The following is a 21,356-nucleotide window of genomic DNA, read 5'->3' on the forward strand; positions in this document are numbered from 1 at the left end:
GGGGAAAAATGTAGTAACTAAGAGCAAGAAGATAGCCTAGGAGTTCAAGATTAGCTCTCTGAAATCAGATATCTAGGTTTCAGTTCCAGAGCTGCCACTGTCTCTGAGATTTTGAATAAGTGACAAAGCAGAAATTAGCAGTGAACACTTGCAGTGAGCAGAATGGTGTCCCCCAGAGATGTCCACTTTCTAATTCTTAATACCTAAGAATACATTACTTTACATGGGAAAAGGAACTTTGCAAATAAGGATTTCAAGAGGAAAACATTTCATGGATTACTCAGGTGAGCCCAGGATAATCAAAGAGTTAAGAGTTCCTTCTAAGGGGAAACAGAAATGCCAGAGTCAGAGAAAGAGGTAGGAGGTCCAAGGCAAGTCTGAATGAGGCAGTTCCATGAGTCAAGAAATAGAGAAAGCTTCTAGAAACTGGAAACGGGAAAAAGTGTATTATCCCTGGAGCCTCCACCAGGACACTCCGATTTCAGTCTAGTGAAACTGATTTCTGACCTGCAGAGCTGGAAGTTAATAAACTGTTGTTTTAAGCCACAAAGTTTCTGGTAATTTGTTATGATAGCAATAGGGAATGATAGACTACCTCATAAGGTTATGGGTGTAGTAAATATTTATAAAGCTCTTAAAATGGTGCCTAGAACACTTAAGTGCTATGTATCATCAGCTATTATTAGAATAAATCAGATTATCTAACTTTTTGGCTAAAAAGTCTATTGTCTTCCCTTTGCTCTGTGAATGAAATTAACTTTCTGAATTATGCCTTTTAAAGTTTTTGTGTGCTTCAGCTCCTGCCCACCACTGTACACCCATCATTGCCCTTCCTCCTTTCTGGCTTCTGCCTAGCTACACTGGCCTTATTAAATTTCCCAGGAAAGAAAATGTTTTTAAGCCTCAGGATCATTGTAATAGCTGTTATCTCAGCATGGAAGGGCATTTTTCTCATGCTTCTCTCAGTTAAATCCTACTTATAATTTACATTTATTTAAGTGGATTGTCTTCTGAAAGCCCTTCCCTAGAAATACAAATTTTTCTCCAAATATTCTATTCTTAAGGACAGTAAGCATGTCAAAAGATGTTCAGTCTTTTCATTCATCAGGTAAACATATGAAAACCACAATAAGACACCACTACATATTCACTATGAGAGAGTTGAAATGGAAAAGACAATAACAAGTGTCATCAAGGATGTTTTCTACATCCTGAAACTTTCATAGGTTCCTGGCACCATTGTAAAATGACATAACCTCATTGGAAAACAGATTATTGGTTCTTTAAAATATTAATCATAGAGCTAACATATGACCCAGAAAGTCTACATTATAGGCATACAAAGTAAAAGTGAGAATATATGTACATGTAAAAAATATATTTATTTGAAGTTTTCTAACAGCATCATTTGTAATAGCCAAATCGTGACAATGATTCAAATATCCATCAGCTATTGAATGGAGAGAAAAATGTTATTCCTTTATACAATGTAATATTCCCAGAAATAGGAAAAGATGAAGTATTGACATAGGCTACAACATAGATGAACCTCAAAAATATTACACTGGGAAAATCCAGTCACAAAGGCAGATATGAGTCAGTTATCATGATATAAAAGGTCAACAATAGGAAAATCCAGAGATACACCCAGTAGATTATCAGTTGTCATGACCTGGGAGAGTAGAAACTGGATAGTAACCACTAATAAATATAAGAGTTTCTTTGGGACAAAAATGTTTTAAAATTCTGGTTATAGCTACATAACTCGATGAAAACACCAAAAAAACACCAAATTATTTGTTCTAAAAGGGTAATTTGTATAGTGTGAAAATTATAGCTCAATAAACTTTTGAAAATATTTTTAAAATATTCTGTTTTATGGTGGCAATTTTCATAATTTATAATAACTATAAGGTGTAAAAAATCATGTCTGATCTTTTTATTGCTGTGTTATATTGCCTATGCCTCCTTTCAAGCCAACTATGTTGTAAATGTTTAATGTGTGCTAAAATCTTGACTCATAATGCAGCCATAGTTAGTCATGATGCACTTTGTTGAACTAGTTTTGGAGAAAAATAGTATACTCTTTATGATCAGAGAGTAATTTGGAGCATCATTGTTCCCATGACACTTGAGGACTGCATTAAAATGTCACTCTTCTAATGGCATTTTCAGCTTATAGACATGAAAATGTTTAGGTCTGTAAAGTCTATACTTTTTGCTTCCTATATTTACTCCATTTATATTTATTGTTATGAGTCCTCTTACCAGGTCATAAAATTGTAAGTGAAAACTGCCATAATTTTTTTTAATAAATCCAAGAGTGTCACGTGGAGATGAGGGGCTGAGATGACTCTTGTAATAACATTGTTTTTGAGTGTGAAGGGAACTCTTTTAAAGACAAATGCCTAAATTATTTTGCCATGTAATTCAAAGCAAGCATAGTGTTGAAAACCATTTGTTTATAGCTTCAGATATTTTATTGAAGACTATGGATCAGGCACTATTCTACTACTAAAGATATGATCACAAAGAAATGTGAGAAAAGTTCTGCCTTAATTACACTGGAATTGTGGAAAGCAAGTAAAAATGTTAATAAAGTAGAATACATAGTATTCTAGATGAAGATAAATGTTGAAGAAAAAAATAAGCAAAAAAAATAATAGGGAGCATGTGGGTGCTAATTTCAACTGATGAAGACCTTGATATGAAGGAGATACTTGATGAAAGACAAGCCTGGTAAACTACCTAGAAAAACAGCATGCCAGACAGAAGGATGAGAACAGTAAGGCAAATGCCATGAATTATGGGTGTTCTGAAACCATAAAGGGACATCAAAGAGGCCCAGATGACTGGTGTAAAGTGATGGGGAGAAAAAGGGGTAAATGAGAAGGAATTAAGAAGGGGATTTAATCTAATAGACCATTGTATGGACATTGGTTGAGTTTTATTTCAAAGGAGATGAGAAGGACTGGAATGTTTGAAACAGTGAATAACATGACCTACTAACTTTTAAAAGATGCATCACTGTAGTTAATGCAGGTGGAGGAAATGAGGGTTGAAGCAGGGAAATAGGTTGGAGGCTACTGCAATGAACCAGGTGGCTTTAACCCAGGCAACTTTGATGAAGGCGATAGCAATAGGCATGACATAAAGTGTTAAGGTTTGAATGCATTCTGATGGTAAAGCCAATATAATTTGCTAATTGAGGTAATGAGGAGGCTATATTTTCCTAACTAGAGAATTTTTAATGACATAAGATGAGCTATGACAGTAGAATTATGAGAACAGAGAAGAAAGGAATTAGACATCTGTCAAAAACAACAGGACTGAAAAATCTTTGCTTTAAAGGGAATCATAATACGAAAAGTACCATAGAAGAAAAAAACAGTAGGCTAACATCTTCCCATATTATCAAACTATTTGGTTTAAGTTTAAACCTTTTTTTCATCCTTATTGAATACTTGCTCACATTCTTCCTTTAAGCAATTAAGAATGGGAACTTATGACTATATTATGACTAGTGTGTTATGTGAAGTTTTATTTATTTATTCATTCATTTATTTATTATTTATTTATTTATTTATTTATTTATTTATTTTTGGTAGTTTTGAAAACAGGGTCTCTTAAGCCAGGGAGGCTGGCTTCAAACCTGCACGATCCTCCTGTCTCCGCCTGCCAAGCGTGGGGATTACAAGTGTGCCCCACCACGCCCAGCTTATGTGAAGTTTTAAATCACAAACCATACCCCATAACTAAACCAAACTCAAAATAGTTACTCAATTATTTAAACCTAGATAAGAATCATTTACATTTTGTGTAAAAAGAAAAAATAGTAATTCTATTTATTTTATCCACACTTTCAGAGAAAATATTTTAAAAGATAGGGCTGGTGAATGTGTGTCATTTTAAAATATTATCCTTATTGAATTAAATGACTTTAACTAACCAGAGAAAAATGTTCAATGAGATAGTCAAGAAACAGTCATATGTGAAATCTATCACAAGCCCATCATTTCATATCAGACCCTAAATCTTCAGCAAGATGCCAACTGTGAGGTACATGAATGCTTGGATATGAGAGGGCAGCATCAATAAAAGTGCTAGAACGTGCTCAGACCCATGATCAATTGCCCACTAGTGATGATCATTGATCTACTCTCATGGCAGGACAAGAACTTAGGTATTCTGGACACCATTTTGAAGCACGTCTCTATATCTTGCCCTTTCAAGTACCTGCAAAATATCAATAAAACTCCAGATATTTTTAGAGTCAGATAGGCTTTGGCTCAAGAAAGATGGAGGGACAAACACACATAAGAACCAAACAGAAAAATCAGAAATAAAAATGTAAATTAAAACATAGCTCCTGGAACAAGAATGCACCAATAAAAATTTTTTTTTAAAAAAAATGAAATTGAGTCAACTGAGAAAAAACTCTGGAAGAATAACTTCTGAAGGAAAAGAGCTGATGCAAAAAGCTCATGACGTATCACTGAACTCAAGAAGCTTATAAGTTCAGAGATAACAGGGTCATTGCAAACCAGTTATTACAATAAGAAGCCAATCAGAAAGAGATCTGGCTTTCTACCAAACATTGGCCACCAAAAAAAATAATTTACTTAGGAAATAAATAAAATGTATAATAATGAAGAATTTAGAAATCAGCTGATATTTGCATCCTATGGGCCTACGTATACATCGATTGAATACCAACATTTTTCTACTAGTGAAACTGGTAGTAAAACTAGATATATGATCTTCTGATAGCACTGCTGAGGAGGTACTTGTGAAAGGGGGAGGGGAAGGATATGGAAATCACTATTGATCAGCTCCTTGTCTAACTGCCCTCCATGAGCCCTCAAATTCCTCTTCTGTCTTCATTGTGAATATATGGGATAAATGCACTTTCCCAATTCCTTGATGTTAGGAATAGTCATGTGACTTCCTTTTAAAAATTAGAGATAAGTAAAGGTGACTTATGTGTGTCCTCCCTGAGTAGTACTGAATAGTCACTGTGAGATATTTCAGAGCCTTCTTCTCTTGCTGCCTTAATCATGGAAGTAGGCTGATGTGAAGATGTGGCATCACATAGAGCGCTGATGCCTGGAGAGTCACCAGAAACTCAGTGCAGCTTGATTGCAAGAGACCAGACTCCAATTCTTGTCTTTAGGCCTTCGATATTTGGGAGTTATTTATTATTTTACCATAACCTACACTATTCTACTGACTTCATCACTTCAAATTCCCACTCACCTGGCCAGGTTTTCTTTGACTTGCAAGCCCAGAAAGTAATGCCAATTTAGCCTAAGACCCTAAGGTCATCCGCCACCACCCCTGCCTTTAACATAGATATCAAACAGTATTTTTTTTTTTTGGTGGTACTGGGGTTCCTGGAAGCCCTTATACCTCCAAGCTACACTCCCAGACCTATTTTTAGATTTTTATTTGGAAACAGGGTCTCCAAACCAGCGTGCGTCGCTGGCTTCGAAACTGCACAATCCTCCTGTCTCTGCCTCCCAAGCGCAGGGATTACAAGCGTGCGCCACCACGCCCAGCTCAAACAGTATTATTTCATCATTCTGCTTATATTTATTTCAGAGGAATTCTTTCTAACCTTATTTTGCACTTCAATATTTTATTTATTTTTATTTTTTTATTGGTTCATTGTAGTCATACATCTTAATGGAGGACAAAATGGTAGAGGCATACATGCACACATCACTCAATTAGCCCTTGCCCAATTCTCACCCCATTCCCTGTCCTTTCCCTCCTTCTCATATATGGCTTAGTTATTGACTTTGATATGTGTGTGAATGTACATAATGTACATTAGGAAATTTCCCTCTTCCCTCCTGAAAAGCTTCCATAAAGCAAAGGAAACTTTCAAGAACTTCAACAGAGCCAACAGAATGAGAGAAAATTTTTGCCAACTATTTCTCCAATAGAGCACTAACATATAGACTATACAGAGAACTCAAGAAACTCACAGCTAAGAAAACAAATAACCCGATCACAAAATTGGCAAGGGAACTGAATAGACACTTCACAAAAGAAGAAATTCAAATAGCCAATAAATGTCTGAAAAATGCTCAATATCATTAGCAATCAGAGAGATGCAAATCAAAACTACCCTGAGATTTCACTTAACCCCAACTTGAATGGCAGTAATTAAAAATACAAACAACAACAAATGCCGACAAGGATGTGAAGAAGTAAAAACACCAATACATTATTGATGGGATTGCAAATTATTGCAACCACTTTGGAAAACAGTATGGAGGATCCTTAGAAGGATGGGAACTAACCTACCATATGATCCAGCAATACCCAAACTACCAAGCTAAAGCATGTGTATCTATGTTCATAGCTGCTCAATTCACAATTGCCAAACTATGGGACCAGCCAAGATGTCCATCAACAGATGAATGGATTACAAAACTCTGGGTGTGTACACAATGGAATTTTACTCAGCCATAAAGCAGAACAAAATTACATCATTTACAGGGAAATTAATGAAACTGGAGAACATTATGCTAAGTGAGATTAGTCACAAAAAGTAAGAAATCGGATGCTTTCCCTAATATGTGGAACTTAGGAAGAAAATGGGTCATAAGAGGAACTCTAGACAAAGAAGGCGAAACTATAGATGAGCAAATAAGGCGACCTAACCTTTTTTATTGTTGTGGGGAGGCATAGATCTGGGGTCAGGAAAACAAAGGGAAGGATTTTCAATTTTGTGGACTGTATGATCTCTGTTGCAACTTAGCTCTGTCACTTAACATGAAAGCTACCACTGACTATATAAACAAGTTAGGATGTTAATTCACAAAAACAGGCAGAAGGTTAGTTTGGGCCCATGGGTCATAGTTTGCTAACTCTACTTTCGAATGTTAATTCTAATTTAAGTCACTTCCATAAAATGTTATCAGCCAACAGTTATAGCAAATGTGGAGACTGTAATAATTAGATCACCATTTCATCTATTTAATAACTATAGGATGTTCTTCACAAGCACAACATAAAACTATTTCCTATTTATAAAATAAACCTATTCCCTATTTGTTTTGGGAACTCAAACATATTCCTTTAAAAATAGTTTTTCACAATACTAGTTCCATAGGGCTAGACACAAAGAGCATAAAGCAAAATAGAGTTTTATCCTTATAGGATATTCAAAAGCCCATTTTCTCTTGATATTATTTTTTGAATAGATTTTTTATGAAAACGTATTTGTTTTGTTGCACATGAAAGCCAAAAGATAAAAATCTTAGTGAGATAAAGGAAATAAAAGATGATAACAGAGATGGATCTCTGTTTTAAATTTATTTTCAGAGAGTGAAATCATGATTGACATGACCTAACATCTCTCCATCAGGAAAACATTAGTTTGCGTAGAATTGGTTCTGCATAGTTTAAACTAAATTGTTCCTGAAGTAGCCATCTACACAGGCAGCAGTTAGAAAGAAGAGTAAAAGAGAAGAAGAAGAAAGAAAGAAAGTATATGCACGTATACTTGGATCTTCCTGGAGGAAAAGAGAGCACATTTATCATATTCAATTTTAATTTTAAATTAATTTTTATGCAATATGTCTTTAATTCATGGGGCAAAGAAGCAAACGAGAAAGCTGGCCATGACGATGTGTGATTTACATTATGATGTAAGACTATATTGCATCAATAAAAGCATATTAAAAATAATGTGTCCTGTGTCCTATTAAAGTGCAGAAGTGAGTCTGTGTTCAAGCTGCTTCAACCACAGGTTAACTGCCACAGAGCTGGAGCGATCACTGACATTGATCAGGACTGAATAGTAGGAGTAGCAAGGCCACAGAGTGTGGTGACACACACCTGTAACCCCAGTACTTGGAAAGTTAAGACTAGAGGATCACACGTTCAAAAACAGCCTCAGCAACTCAGCTAGGCCCTCTACAACATAGCAAGACCCTACTTCAAAATAAAAAATTAAATGAGGCTGAGAGCATAGCACAAAGATAGACTGGCTGAGAGGTTTGTAAGTAAACTCTGGATGAAATTTGATTCCACTTCCACCATTTCCATGAGTTTATAAGAATTATTTAATCATTCGGTTTTGCTTTCACAACTATTTGGCTGAGCTCTCTGAAAATGCCAATATTTAACAGTTTTTAATGTACAGAATTGGTGTCTTTGTATGATTCAAATTTCAAATTATATGAAATGAATACAATAGTGACTATGTTATTTTTTCTGTGAATATACAAAGTGTTTTTTATAAGTTTATAGGTATAGAGTAAGTGCACTTCTAATTTTGACTTCCTCAAAAATATTTTTAATTAAAAGGTATTAGGTAATAGTGGTGGCAATTTTTCAGTTTAGTTCATTAATTTCTACAATTAGTAATTGATGAGTTAACACTTTCACTAAAGTAACACACACTGCATGATAGACTCATTTCTTAAGTCATGTGTACTTTCTGGACCAAGATGCAAAGATTTGCCTCATCTTTGCAAGGAATCATGCCATCAGATTGACCATGTTTTTGTCCACCGTGTCCTCCCCTAATATAGCCTTACCACATGTGCAATACCTGTCATACCTCAGATTGTTTAGGTTTGTAAAGGTAATTGGATTTTGGGCTGGATATTTCAATAATGATCTCACTTGTGGCCTCTGTCTCCATAAATATGCATCCAGGTGTAGGACAGAGCTTATTTATTTATTTATTTATTTATTTATTTATTTATTTATTTTGGTACTGGAGCTCCTGGAAACCCTTCTACCTCCAGGCTACACTTCCAGACCATTTTTATACTTTTATTTGGGAACAGGGTCTCTTAAGCCAGTGCAGCTGGTTTCGAACCTGTGCAAACTTCCTGTCTCTGCCTCCCAAGTGCAGGGATTACAAGTGTGTGCCACCACGCCCAGCCAGAGCTCCATTATTTATTGAAACAATACCTGTGTCTTACACACACATTCAGCTCAGGAAAATCCCAGTAGTATAGCTCTGAAATACTCAGATGCTTGCTAAAATAATGACAAGGACCTACCTATTGACTTCTCTACCTATGTGTTTTTCAGTATGTTTTACTGTGATATTTAGCAGAGCCTGAGGATTTAGGTCAATTATCCACCTCCTGTATTCATATAGAGTAAGTTCAAGGTGTATGTTGAGTGTTCTTATGGGGAGAGAGGAGTTGCAAGGTGGGAGATGATGGTGAGTACATTTCTAGGGATTATGGATTAAGGAACCTTCAATTGGTCATTTTAGAATGGAGAAACTAATTCTAACCCATAAGTAAGGGTGAGGTGTAAAAATTTGCTGATAAAGTTTATAATTAATATTAAATCACTTAAGTCTGTGGATATCCAATGGAATATGAAGCTGGTGTGTGATTTCAATGTTTCTCCTCCTGAAATTTCTCAGAATGTGTTTCAGGTTACTAAAGTGCAAAACACTGGAGAGAAATGTTTCAAGTCAAAGGAACTCTTTATTGTTCTCCTTTCTGCACAAAGTTCAAGGAAGGGGACAACAGGCTGTGAATCTTAACAGTTTCAAATATACACTGCAAACAAGAGGATACTAAATATTTTATTGCTCTTTTATCCTCTTCTCTTCCACAGGTTTTAGATTGTTCTAGATATAACTGGCAATGTAACATGAACTTTGGTGAACTCTTGAAAGCTTCCCATTCTCCTGAAAACTATGATTGACATCAAATATCATGACTAAATTGTAAAAGAAGGTATGGAGACCCAGAGGAAGTACAAGCTGGCAGTGATGACATGACCCTGAGCAGCCCCAGACCCACGGGCCTCCTGGACAGTCACAGTGCACGCACACCTCATGCATGCACATTGTATATAGTTATGTGCAATCACTAAGTGTAACACACTTGTGCAATTACTAAGCAAAATTTAATGTACAGTTCACAGTGATGTAAACATGTGCCAGTTTGCTGAGAACTTTATATGAGGAAAGAGTCTGTACATAAGGTTGCTGTTTGTTCTCCTCTAGATGGTGGCACCTAGTTCTTTCTTTATTCTGGAGATTTTACTTCATGCAACCACAGCTGGCCCCTGACTGGGCCCCTGACAAAAGCAAACGATCCTGGAAGTGATCATTTCCCCTTACACAGCTGCTTTCTGTTTTTTAGTAAGCTTACTGCACTTTCTGGAGACCCAAGGGCCTTCTAATGCCTTTGGTAGTCATTCTTTGATGTGGATTTTTTCAGCATTTTTAATTTTACAGATTGTTCTATAACTTACACTAATGGTAGCTAATAGGATGATATAGTCTTTCCTGGCTCAGTGTTAGCATCAGCAGAAAGCCCTACAAAGTGATTAGTGGTATAAATTTTAAGTTTAGTCAGTGTGAAGAAAATATTTAGAACTAGATATTTTGCCGGAGCCTGCCAGCAAAAGTACGGGTTCTGAAGAGAGGAGTGAGGATGAAATGATATAACTCTTAAGAATTTAATTCCAAATATAATTTATTCCTAAACATGGAAGGATCGCCAGTACACTTCTGGGTAGATATCTCTACTGGCCAATACTGGGGCTTCTTCTCTTGTGGTATTTATAGTTTTTAGCTTTAGGTTAACCTGGAGGGAAAAAGTCCAACTTCCGGGCAGGTCAAACAATACCCTGTTGCCACAAACAACACAAACCTAGCCTTAGCTCAGACAGAACAATAGCACCATTAGCATTAGTTACTTTGAAGCCTCCTTGACCCCAAACCTTCTTGATTCTTGGCGGAAGGACAGTCAGAAGTATCCTTTTAATAAAGATAAGGGGAAGACCTTAATGGCTCCCCACAATATTTTAAGGAATGTTTAAAGTATCCTATTGATATAGTCCTACATTTCCTCCTTATATAAATTTTTTCTGTCATAAATCAATCAAGAAGCATTTGCTCTATGCCAAATACTAAATGAGGTGTTGTGGAGCATTACAACATAAGATAAAGCTCTGCCACAAAATGACATCTGATTTAATAATGCCCAGTTTCTGCAGGAAAATTGCCCAGAGGCGAAAGCTGCTACTTGTAAAAGCTAAGCAAACCCAATTTGAGCCTTTGGTGCTAGCCACTGTATAGAAGACAGTGGAGACTGTATTCATAAAGCATAAGCTTAAAATAATAGTTTTGCATAAAGGTAACAGAGCTGGGCATGATGGTGAACGCCTATAATATCAGCACTTGAGAATCTGAAATAGGAGGATCATAGGTTGGAGGCCGGCCTCAACAACTTAGCAAGGCTCTCAGCAACTTAGTAAGACCTTGCTTTGAAACACAAAAGAAAAATAAGGCCAGGGACATAACCTAGCAGTATAACATTCCTAGGTTCCATCCTCAATACCACCACCACCACCACAACAACAAAGAAATCCAACAAAGAGAGGAAGGAAAGGAGAGAGTGAGAGAGGAAGGTAGAAAATACCATGAAAATAATTAGATTTAACACTCTATCTCTTACTTCCAGTCCCACAAATGTTTTGTGGAGTGGGCATTTGAAGAATAATCTTGTTTTTTCTATTATGGCTAAGAAATATGTTTATCCACCATACACAATTTTAGAATTTCAAAAATAATAACATTTTAGCCGGGCATTGTGGCGCACGCTTGTAATCCCCTTGCTTGGGAGGCGGAGACAGGAGGATCATGCAGGTTCGAAGCCAGCCACTCAGGCTTAAGAGACCCTGTTTCCAAATAAAAATATAAAAAATAGGTTTCTGGGAGTGTAGCCTGGAGGTAGAAGGGTTTCCAGGAACCCCAATTCCACCAAAAAAAAAAAATTTTAGAAGCCAGACCAGAAGGTAAATGTGGCTGGATATTTTTACCAGGACTCCTCTACCTAATCCAGAAGTCAGTTATGCATTTCTAGTTGAGGTTTAGCATGATAGTCTTAGGTCTGAGGAATATGTTCAGGAGAGTGAGTCATTGCCTGAGAAAAATCCCCGATGTTACGGAGGATAAGTTGGGGGGGGGGGTACGTGGTGTGTAGTAACCCCCACCACCACCAGACACACAGAGACAAACAGAAAAACCGTGGATTCTTGTCCTAAGCTAAGAATAAGTATTCATCGCTTGGACAGCTGCTGCAGATTTAAAGAAGTTTATTAAAAAGATAGAAATATAGAGATAGTTACAGCCCTGTGCCGGAGCAAGGCACAAGGGGGCAATTCGAACGAAAATGCCAACGAACTCCAGTTTACTGAATTTTTATCCTGTCTAAGTCCAGCAGGTCCCTTTGATTTTTGGAGATCATGTTACACCTTATCGCCCGCCCCGGCTCTGCTTCTGTTATCTCTCCAGCCGAATTTATGGCCTAAAGGGGGAGACATCTCTGTCTCCAAACACAGGCCCAGATTTATGGCCTGAGAGGGAGGCATCTCTGTCTCCAGACACAGGCCCCCAAACTGTGTTAAATTGTTCTTAGGAATGCAAGGACATGTTGGCTAACCCTGGCTTTCTTAGTAAAGAAGATATGTTTCAAGGTTGGACATCTTTCCCAGGATTGATACATTAATACTTTTTAAACTCCCTTCCCAATACCAGTACACCCGAGGCTACTTTTACCTTCTCCCTCACGCTTCTGGTCTATAACTAAATTCATACCAAAATGAATAGCAATCAATGAAAACATACATTGAAAAATAATGTATAAAATGGTAGCAACCCATGGAGTGCACAACTATAAATAAAGTAGACTTTTATTTATTGTCAGTAAATACTGACAATGAGGTTCTGGTCTGATGGAACAGGGATGGCAAAAATGAGAGACCACTCATGAGAAAGAGTCTGTAAGAGGCAGCCTGCAGCAGCCTGCTAGAATTTTTCTTTCTCTGAGCTGGCACAACAGGAAAACCACAAAAAACAAACCCTTTTGTAATAGTGCTTTCTACCAGACCCCTACCAGGACAATGGCTAACAATTGTTCTTTACACCTATGCCCCGATACGCTAATGAAGAATTGAAAATTGCACCAGTTTTGACCTAATCAGTATATATCCATACTAGTTCTCAATTAGGTCCTCTAGAAACTGCCCTCATTCTATAAAATGCCCACCCGAGGGTGTACTAATGGCTTTCTCTGTTCTTCCAGAAAAAAAGTGCTTCCCAGGCTTGCATCAAACTTTCATTTTATGCTATTGAGAAGTATCCCTTGTCGTCTTCCTAACATAATGGTCTTGAAACCTGGGATAGTCATCATAGTGGAGACACTCTCTTGTAAGAGTGAAGAGGAAGAAGTGGACAGATGAAGCTCATGCCAGGCTAACTCCTGTATTCTGAAGATTCTCTGACCCCCACAATGTCCTCTCTCTTCCCTGCTTACACCATCAGACCCATTATTCTGGCTGTTTTTCTATTAAGAATCTTGTCATTTTTGTTCTCTGCCCAAACCTTCATCTTTTCCCTACAGGATGGAATCATTTGGGGGGTTCATTATTCCATTATCCCTCTTTTCTCTCTTCTCATCTTCTGGACTTCCTTCTCCCTCCTCATTTTCTTACCCTATTTCTTAAAAATTCATTCCCATTCCCATCTCACTGATATAGGTGCCTGGCTCTACCCACCACCTTCCCCTCCTCATACACAGCTCCAGTTGTAGAGAATCTATTGACATTCTTCATCTTTGCATACCTCGCTGGTCACTGATCTGTCATCTGAGGCTTCCTCTGTGGTAAATCCTTTGAGATTCTTCTCTCATGGCCAGGGAAAAAATCCCCAACTGCCCTTGCACCTGCCATTCATTCCAGAAATGGCTCCTAACTTTCCAGGAACGTTATCCTGACATGAAAGATAATGAGAGATATCTCTCATTATCTGTTTCTTGTCCTGCCAATCAATGTGACCTCCAGTGGATATCTGTTTCTCCTGCAGGATGCTTCACGGTTGATCAAATCATCCCCTAAACAACTCACTAGTGAACTTGGGCCTTCAAATTGTACCCTAACTCAAAGAAACATTCATGAAAAGAATTAATTTTTTTAACTTTTTATTGGTGCATTGTACTTATACATCATGATGAAGCAAAAAACTTGTGTAGACATAAATGCACACATCACCCAGCCAGCCACCACCCAGTCCCCATCCCACTCCCTCCTCATCCCTCCCTCTCATGTTTAGCTTAGTGGTTGACTATGATATGAATTAGTACATCATGCACTTGAAAGAGTTTCCTTCTCCCCTCCTCCCATTCCCACAGTTAGGCTGCCTTATTTGCTCCTCTGTAGGATCTCCTTTTTCACCTGGAGTTCCTCCTATGACCCCTTTCTCTAGCTTTCACATATTAGGGAAATGATCCAATTCCTTACTTTTTGTGACCAACTAATCTCACTTAGCATAATGTCCTCAAGATCCATCCATTTCCCTGTAAATGCTGCAATTGTGTTTTTTAATGGCTGAGAGAACCAGATTCATAGAGGGAAAGAATCAATTCTTTGCAATACCAGTGGGCCTCAGTACCTTCTTTATAGTGATAGTCATCAGCCTAAAAGTGTTATTTGTTTCCCAAAATTCTCCAAAACTCAGAAGACTTCCTCCAAAGGAGCAGCAAGTAAAAAGAGAACCCTTATGCCCAAGCCTTCTTTGCCGTAAGAAAGAGGCCCTTCCATCTATTGTTTTCTAGCAGGTCCTTCTCCAGAGTCATATTCCTCCCCAAATTTCCACACCACTCAATGACACCCCTCCCTCCATCCTGGCTGACAAACCTCTGTTTTGCCACCTCCATCCCCCATCTAATCCTTCTTCCTCCATCTTTAGTAATCCCCCTCCTCCTTCATGTTAGTTGGGTTCTAACACCTCGCCTTCTGCTTTTTCCTCTCACCCAATGTGACCTTGCACTTCCCAGCCTATTCTTCCTCTACTCAAGGTGGTGAGGTGTTGGGAGCTGAGGACATTGTCTGGGTCCATCTTTCCTTCACTGTTTCCAGCCTCACCCAAGTTTAGCAGCAATTGGGATCCTTTTCCAAAACTCCTTCCAAATTTCATGTCTGAGTTACCCAGTTCTTTAATCTCACCTGGAAAAACCTCTACATTATGCAAACCTCCACCTTAATGGCAGAAAAAAATCTAGCCCTTTTTCTCTCTTGCTTAACTGATGACATGGGACAATATACCAACTTTAAACCCAACTTGTAGATGGTCAACATCTCTTGCCCCATCACTTCATCACCCAGTCTGCTCCAGATATGCATAAAATGCTTAAAAAACTTGAGGATGGCTCTGTAACTCTCCACAGGGATCTCTTTAATGCTGCCTTCAAGATCTTTAATAGTAGGGAGGATGAACAAGCCCCAAATGAAAGACATCATTATCTTAAATTTCAAATGGTGGCTTTCACTTCCACATGTCCCATCTCTAATCAGAGACAAGAGGCTAAAAGCTGTACCTCCTCCCAACCTTCTGGTATTTATTTATGATGTGGAAACAAGGGCCACTGGGCCAGAACTTATCTCATCCTGATTCTGCTTACCCAGGCCTATTCCTTCTGCAAACAGTAGTGACATTAATCATTGGAATGCCTCCAAGTGGGTTAAGAATATCGGCCAGTTCAAACCCATCTTGTCCCACACCTATGTGCCGGAACAGTGACTTTACCTCATGGCTCTAACCATAGATTGATGTTGTCTGGGATTTGTAGCCCCCTTGACCAGTGAGTTCAAAGAGCCCAGGGGGTTTGAGACAGTGTCCAGTAAGCAAATCTCTTTTCTCCTGGATACTGGTGCTAGTCTCTCTATATTGACTAAATTTCAGGTTTCCCTTGTTTTGTCCTCTGTATCTCTAATTGACATGAAGAGCCTTGAGGAACATCCCCTGTCGATGCCTCTTTTTTCTGCACCTTTGGAGCAGTCACATTCACCCACTCCTCTTAGTTATTCCTATTGACTATTCCTCTATTAGGTCAAGACCTTTCACATAAATTGGGGGCCTCTATCTGGCTGGAGGAAGTGACCTAAACCCATCCTTCTATTTCCTTTGCAGACAGGAAATCCCACCTCCACAATCCTCCTCTATTGAAATAATTCTTAAACGTGTCAATCCCCAAGTCTGACAAACTGGCCACCTTACTATTTTCAGACACCATGATCCTAATATGTCACTCAATGATTCCTCCTACTCAATTATGTTCCCCAATAACCCCTCAAACATGATGGAATACTCCTCAAACCCTGCATTCACCTTACCACTAAAGACCATAAACTTTTACACAGTTGTTTTTCTGCTTGCTAAACCGCCAAATGCCTCTCTCTGCTCCAACTTAAAATCACCTCCTTTTCCTACCACTAAGCAAGAGGACATCCTCAAAATAGCCAAAAGTGGACCATGATCCCCCCTCCTACAATGGCTTGCTTCCTTCCTGATTCCTCTTGGTATGCTCATTCTAGAGTTGATGATTTTACCATACATTTTAAGTGTCTTCCAGCAATTTCTGACTGACTTCATTACTGCAATCTTTCAAAGAACAACCCAAAGCAAGTAGCCACTGCTTCTCCCCTTCACTCAAAGAAGAGGACCTCCCTTCCCTTAAGACAATGACTCCTTTGCAAGTTAAAGTAGCCAGAGATAAATGGTGCCCCTTTCCATTATTAAACAAAAGCATTTAAAATGTAAGAGGAAGCCTGCTATAATTTTTCTTTCTCTGAACTAGCGCAACAGGAAAACCACAAAGAATAAACCCTTCTATACTGCTAACAGGGCTTTCAACCACACCCCTACCAGGAAGGTGCCTAACACTTGTCCTTTGCAGTGTCCACCGCAAATTGGCACCTGATGGCCAGATATGCTAATGAAGGATTAAAGAGTGGACCAGTGTAATCCAATAAGAACCTATTCATAGTAGTCTTCAATTAAGGTCCTTTGTAGACTGACTCCTTCCTGCAGTCACCCCATAAAAATGCCCACCCTACACTGTGTGGGTGACTCTGTGTTCTACCAGGAGAGACTTCCTCAGTGGCTTGTATTAAACCTTTCTCTTTATGCTGTTGAACTACATCCTTTGTCCTCTTTTTTCCTAACAGAATCAATCCAACAAATTGAATTTTATTTGGGCTGTATAGTGTTAGATCACAAAGTTATTTTTAAACTTTTAAAATTCCCTCCCAAATAAGTACATCTAAAAATAAGGATTTCTGATTATTTTGAAAGTCTGGTATCTGACAACCTTAGGCTACTACTTTCCTTCCTCACTACATTAAGTAAAACAGAAGAGTGGGTCTCCTTTAGACCAATCTGGCCCTCATCATGTTACTCCCAATCCATCATTCCTTTTGGTTCTTTAACCATTTCCCACTTTCCTACTGGTTCCTTGACCATTAACTACATTCCTGGCATCTATATCTGTATGTGTTGTACCTTCCTGTGCCTTTGAGCATTATTCAGTGAATGACTGGGCTTCTATACTTTTTGGGTAGTATGGTAATGCTCATCGTTCAAGGCTGTTTCAAGAAATTATTTATATAATCCACACATGGTTAGGATTATAATGGCTATAATATTGGCTTTAATTATATTCATTTTTATCATTATCATTACTTTGACTTTTATATTCTTTCAAATAGGCCAATCCTTGGAAAGCTTTCAAAAGGACCTCTATAACCCAAATGGTATTTCAAACAAGCTATCACAAAATATGTTTGGCTGGTTATGCCTCATAGTGCCTGATATCTACTGAAAACTAATTCTTGATTCTCAGTTTTCATTGTATATTTTCCCTCTTGCCTGACAAAAAACAATTTTTTCATATTTCTAATTTTCTTGGTAATGGGAAGAGGACACTTGATATTTGTCATAGATATAGAACTGAGCCAGTAAAAATATGACCTGAGAGAAAGGGTTATTGAGTAGAGCCATAAGTGTTACAATTTCATAAAGAAATCAACATATCCATTTCGCATAAATTGTGTTCTAACTTTGATATGAAGAACATTTAGAGGAGAAAATAATGCTTATTCATACTACAAACCCATGAAGTTTTTTTCTTGCATTCCCATAGATCAAAAAGAGACTGTGAACATATAAATATATTGTAGACAAATATATTCCTTAAATATTGAATTGTTAATTTCCTTTAAAATTCATGTCTTCTTTGTATCTTTATAGCACAGAGCATATGAGAGAAGAAATGTACAATAAACATTTATTAGTGTATTAATAAAGGTGAGAATGCATGAATATGGACATACTTTCTCCAGTTATCTCAAATATATACATATATATGCATATACCTATATTCATATGCATATATATATATATATATATATATATATCATCAGTAGTCTGTGACTAAACATAAAGATTTAACTGCTATTTTAAAAGGAATTGAAAACTGCAAAGAAACATTTATTGATCTTAAATATTATCCAGAGACCAGTATACATAAAAGGAATTTCTGCAAAGTGAATAAAGAACTGAAAACTATTCACAGAAGCTCACTGTCTCTGTGTGATGTTCTGTAAGGACATGAGCTTCTGGAAGCTTCCACTCAGATAGCCAGCAAAGGTAGGATGCCCATTAGAAGAAGTGCCCCATTGGCTGCATGACAAAAGTATTTTCAGAGAATTAATATGAAGTGGCTCCTCTCACACATTTTTTATTTGAGCCTAGATTTTTAAACTTACCCAAATATAAAAAGTTTATATAGAGGTTGCCTATATACATCATTGATTTTTAGAAGTGATATATTTAATTCCAATAAAAGATACTTTTATTCTGCTTGTGATAACTTTTATACATAACTGCCATATAATGTGAGAACATAAAACAATGCAAAATTTGGTGGTACACACTTGTAATTCCAGTACTTGGGAGCTGAGACAGGAGTATTGCAGGTTCAAAACCAACCTCAGCTACTTAGGCCATCCAGAACTTCGTGAGACCCTGTTTCAAAAAAAAAAAAAAAAAAAAAGAATAAAAAATAGGGCTGATTGTAGCTCAGAAATAAAATGCCCCTGAGTTCAATCCCCAATACCACAAAAATATATTTAAATGTAGCCATATTTTAAAGAAAATTTAAAATTATATCTGCCTGGACAATCTACTCAAAGGCTAAATATTTGCCTTTGCAATTATTATTTTGATAATATTTTAAACCACCAAAGCTTTATGTAACCTATTTTCGAGACAAAATGCATTATTTAAAGATTCAAAGATTTTGTTTGAATTAAATAATAAGCCTCTGGCTAGTAGAACTTTTGACAATACTTTAAATCCTCCTCAGTTGACTCAGGGAAATTTTATTATACTATATGCAATAAAAATGGTTAAAATTAAGCTTAAAATTGTGATCAATATATAATCATTGAGAGATCATTGATGATGAAACAATTTGCATTAGAAAACAAAAATTAAAAAAATTAATGATTTTTTTAGATTTTATACAATGTTTTACTCATATGCTTTTTGAAATATGGTAGAGTGATTATACACTGTTATGGTTGAAGACTTAAAAAATCTGTACCTCTACACTTTTAAAAACATGGTTACAATTCTATCCCCCACCTCAATTAAAAACAGCTGAAAACCAAAATTCTCTGATGTTAGTAATAATCCTTCTTACTCCTGAGTAATATTTTTCTCTCCTTATATCCTCATCATGCCTTGTCAATTATCTTTTTATGGTCTGAAAGTTTTTCCCTTAGGGAAAATAAAACAAGGAGGAGAAGAAAAATTTAGCTTGGAAATCTAGTTCTTTATTTTTCTTTCATTTTTTTCCCAGACAAGGTTGACCTAATTTTATGATATTCACTTTGCAAATTGAAACTAAACCTAATACTTTAGTCATCTGAAATATGAGATGGAAATACACTGATACTGCTCATTCCATAGCAATATATTCTTTCTATATAGCTATCTATATAGTCAATTTGATTATCTTAACCAAATTGAGTTTATTAAGAATGTCTATGGGAGAAAAATATAATCATTAACCTTAAAATATGAGGTCATTATCTTTTTCTGTATATTCGTTTTTTCCTCCTTTGAATTTAGTGATGCTCTCTTGGGGTTGATTGTTGTTGTTGTTGTTGTTGTTGTTGTTGTTGTTTTCTTATGCAAGGAATGAAAAACAATCCTCTTCTACTCCTGAGGTTTCAATACAGGATGAATGACACTAGTATTGTTTCACCAACACATATTCCTTTGAGTTGGCCCTGGCAGAACTTTGATTAGACCAAAAATTATTTTGCCTTTTGTGGCATTTTTCTATTTGTATATAAGCACTTCCTATTATCTATATCCAGGAATTCAATGTCTTTCTATACTCTTATTTATTTTTTCCTACCCAAATCAAATCTACTTCTAAGACACATATATTAAATTGTATGCATTAGCCCCTTGGGAATATCTGTATTTTCCAACTTATCGAGATTTTAAATTTTTATAAATTTTAACATTGCAAATAATAAAATAGAAGACTCTAGGTAGAATGGTAGTATATTTAAATATTTTTTACCAAAACTCTTCTAATTAATCATAACACCAGGTTTTTAAATATCAATCATAGTCATTGACCATAATTCGTCATTAAGTGAACCTTGTGCTACAGGAGTAAACTAATATGCCTCTACTCAAAAGCAAAATAAAGCAAAGCAATGGAATCCTGAAATGTAGAAGCGTGAACACTGAGGTTGTCCAAGAGCAACAGTCAACTGAGGACCAAAGTGGAAAGTTCTAGGGAGTGTATTAGGTCAGTTCCTTAGACTCACAGATAAGAAAATGCAGATCTACAGAAAATGGGGATTGACTTTTCACCCTGTTTTGAAGTAAGGTAGGAACAACAACATTGTCCTTATATTTAAATTTGTTCTGATTCCTCATATTAGCAGAACTTTTAAGCTTAGGATGAACAACAAGTTTTTGCAGTGACCAGAGCTCAGTGGCCTGCTTTTCTCTCATTTACACAGCAAGTATATTGCCCAGAGAAAGGCTGTTCTTGGGTCCAGGTTGTCCCTACTCCATAACGGAGGTGTCCCTCCTGGGAAAGTTTCTGCCATGGTGATTCAGTAGTAACAGCTTCTGATGCATATTGTAAAGATTTGCCTTTGCGACAATTCTTAGTTTTTTGCCTGGTAGTTGAATAAATTTATTATTTACATGTTTACAAAATAATTTCATGTAGAAAAGACATTTGTACCACCATGTTTACTGAAGCATTGTACACAATAGCCAAGATATAAAATCAATATAGGTACCATTGATAGATTAATGGATAAAGAAAATGTGGTACGTGTGTGCAATAGAATATGATTCAACCATAAAAATCTAATTCTTTCATTTGTGACAAAAATGGGTGAATCCAGAGGACATTGAAAGATAAAAAATAGTTTGATATAGATGTAGATAATAGAATAATAGAATCTGGTAATGGTGTAGG

Source organism: Muscardinus avellanarius, assembly GCF_963383645.1.
Source record: "Muscardinus avellanarius genome assembly, chromosome: 9".
NCBI classification, from domain to species: domain Eukaryota; kingdom Metazoa; phylum Chordata; class Mammalia; order Rodentia; family Gliridae; genus Muscardinus; species Muscardinus avellanarius.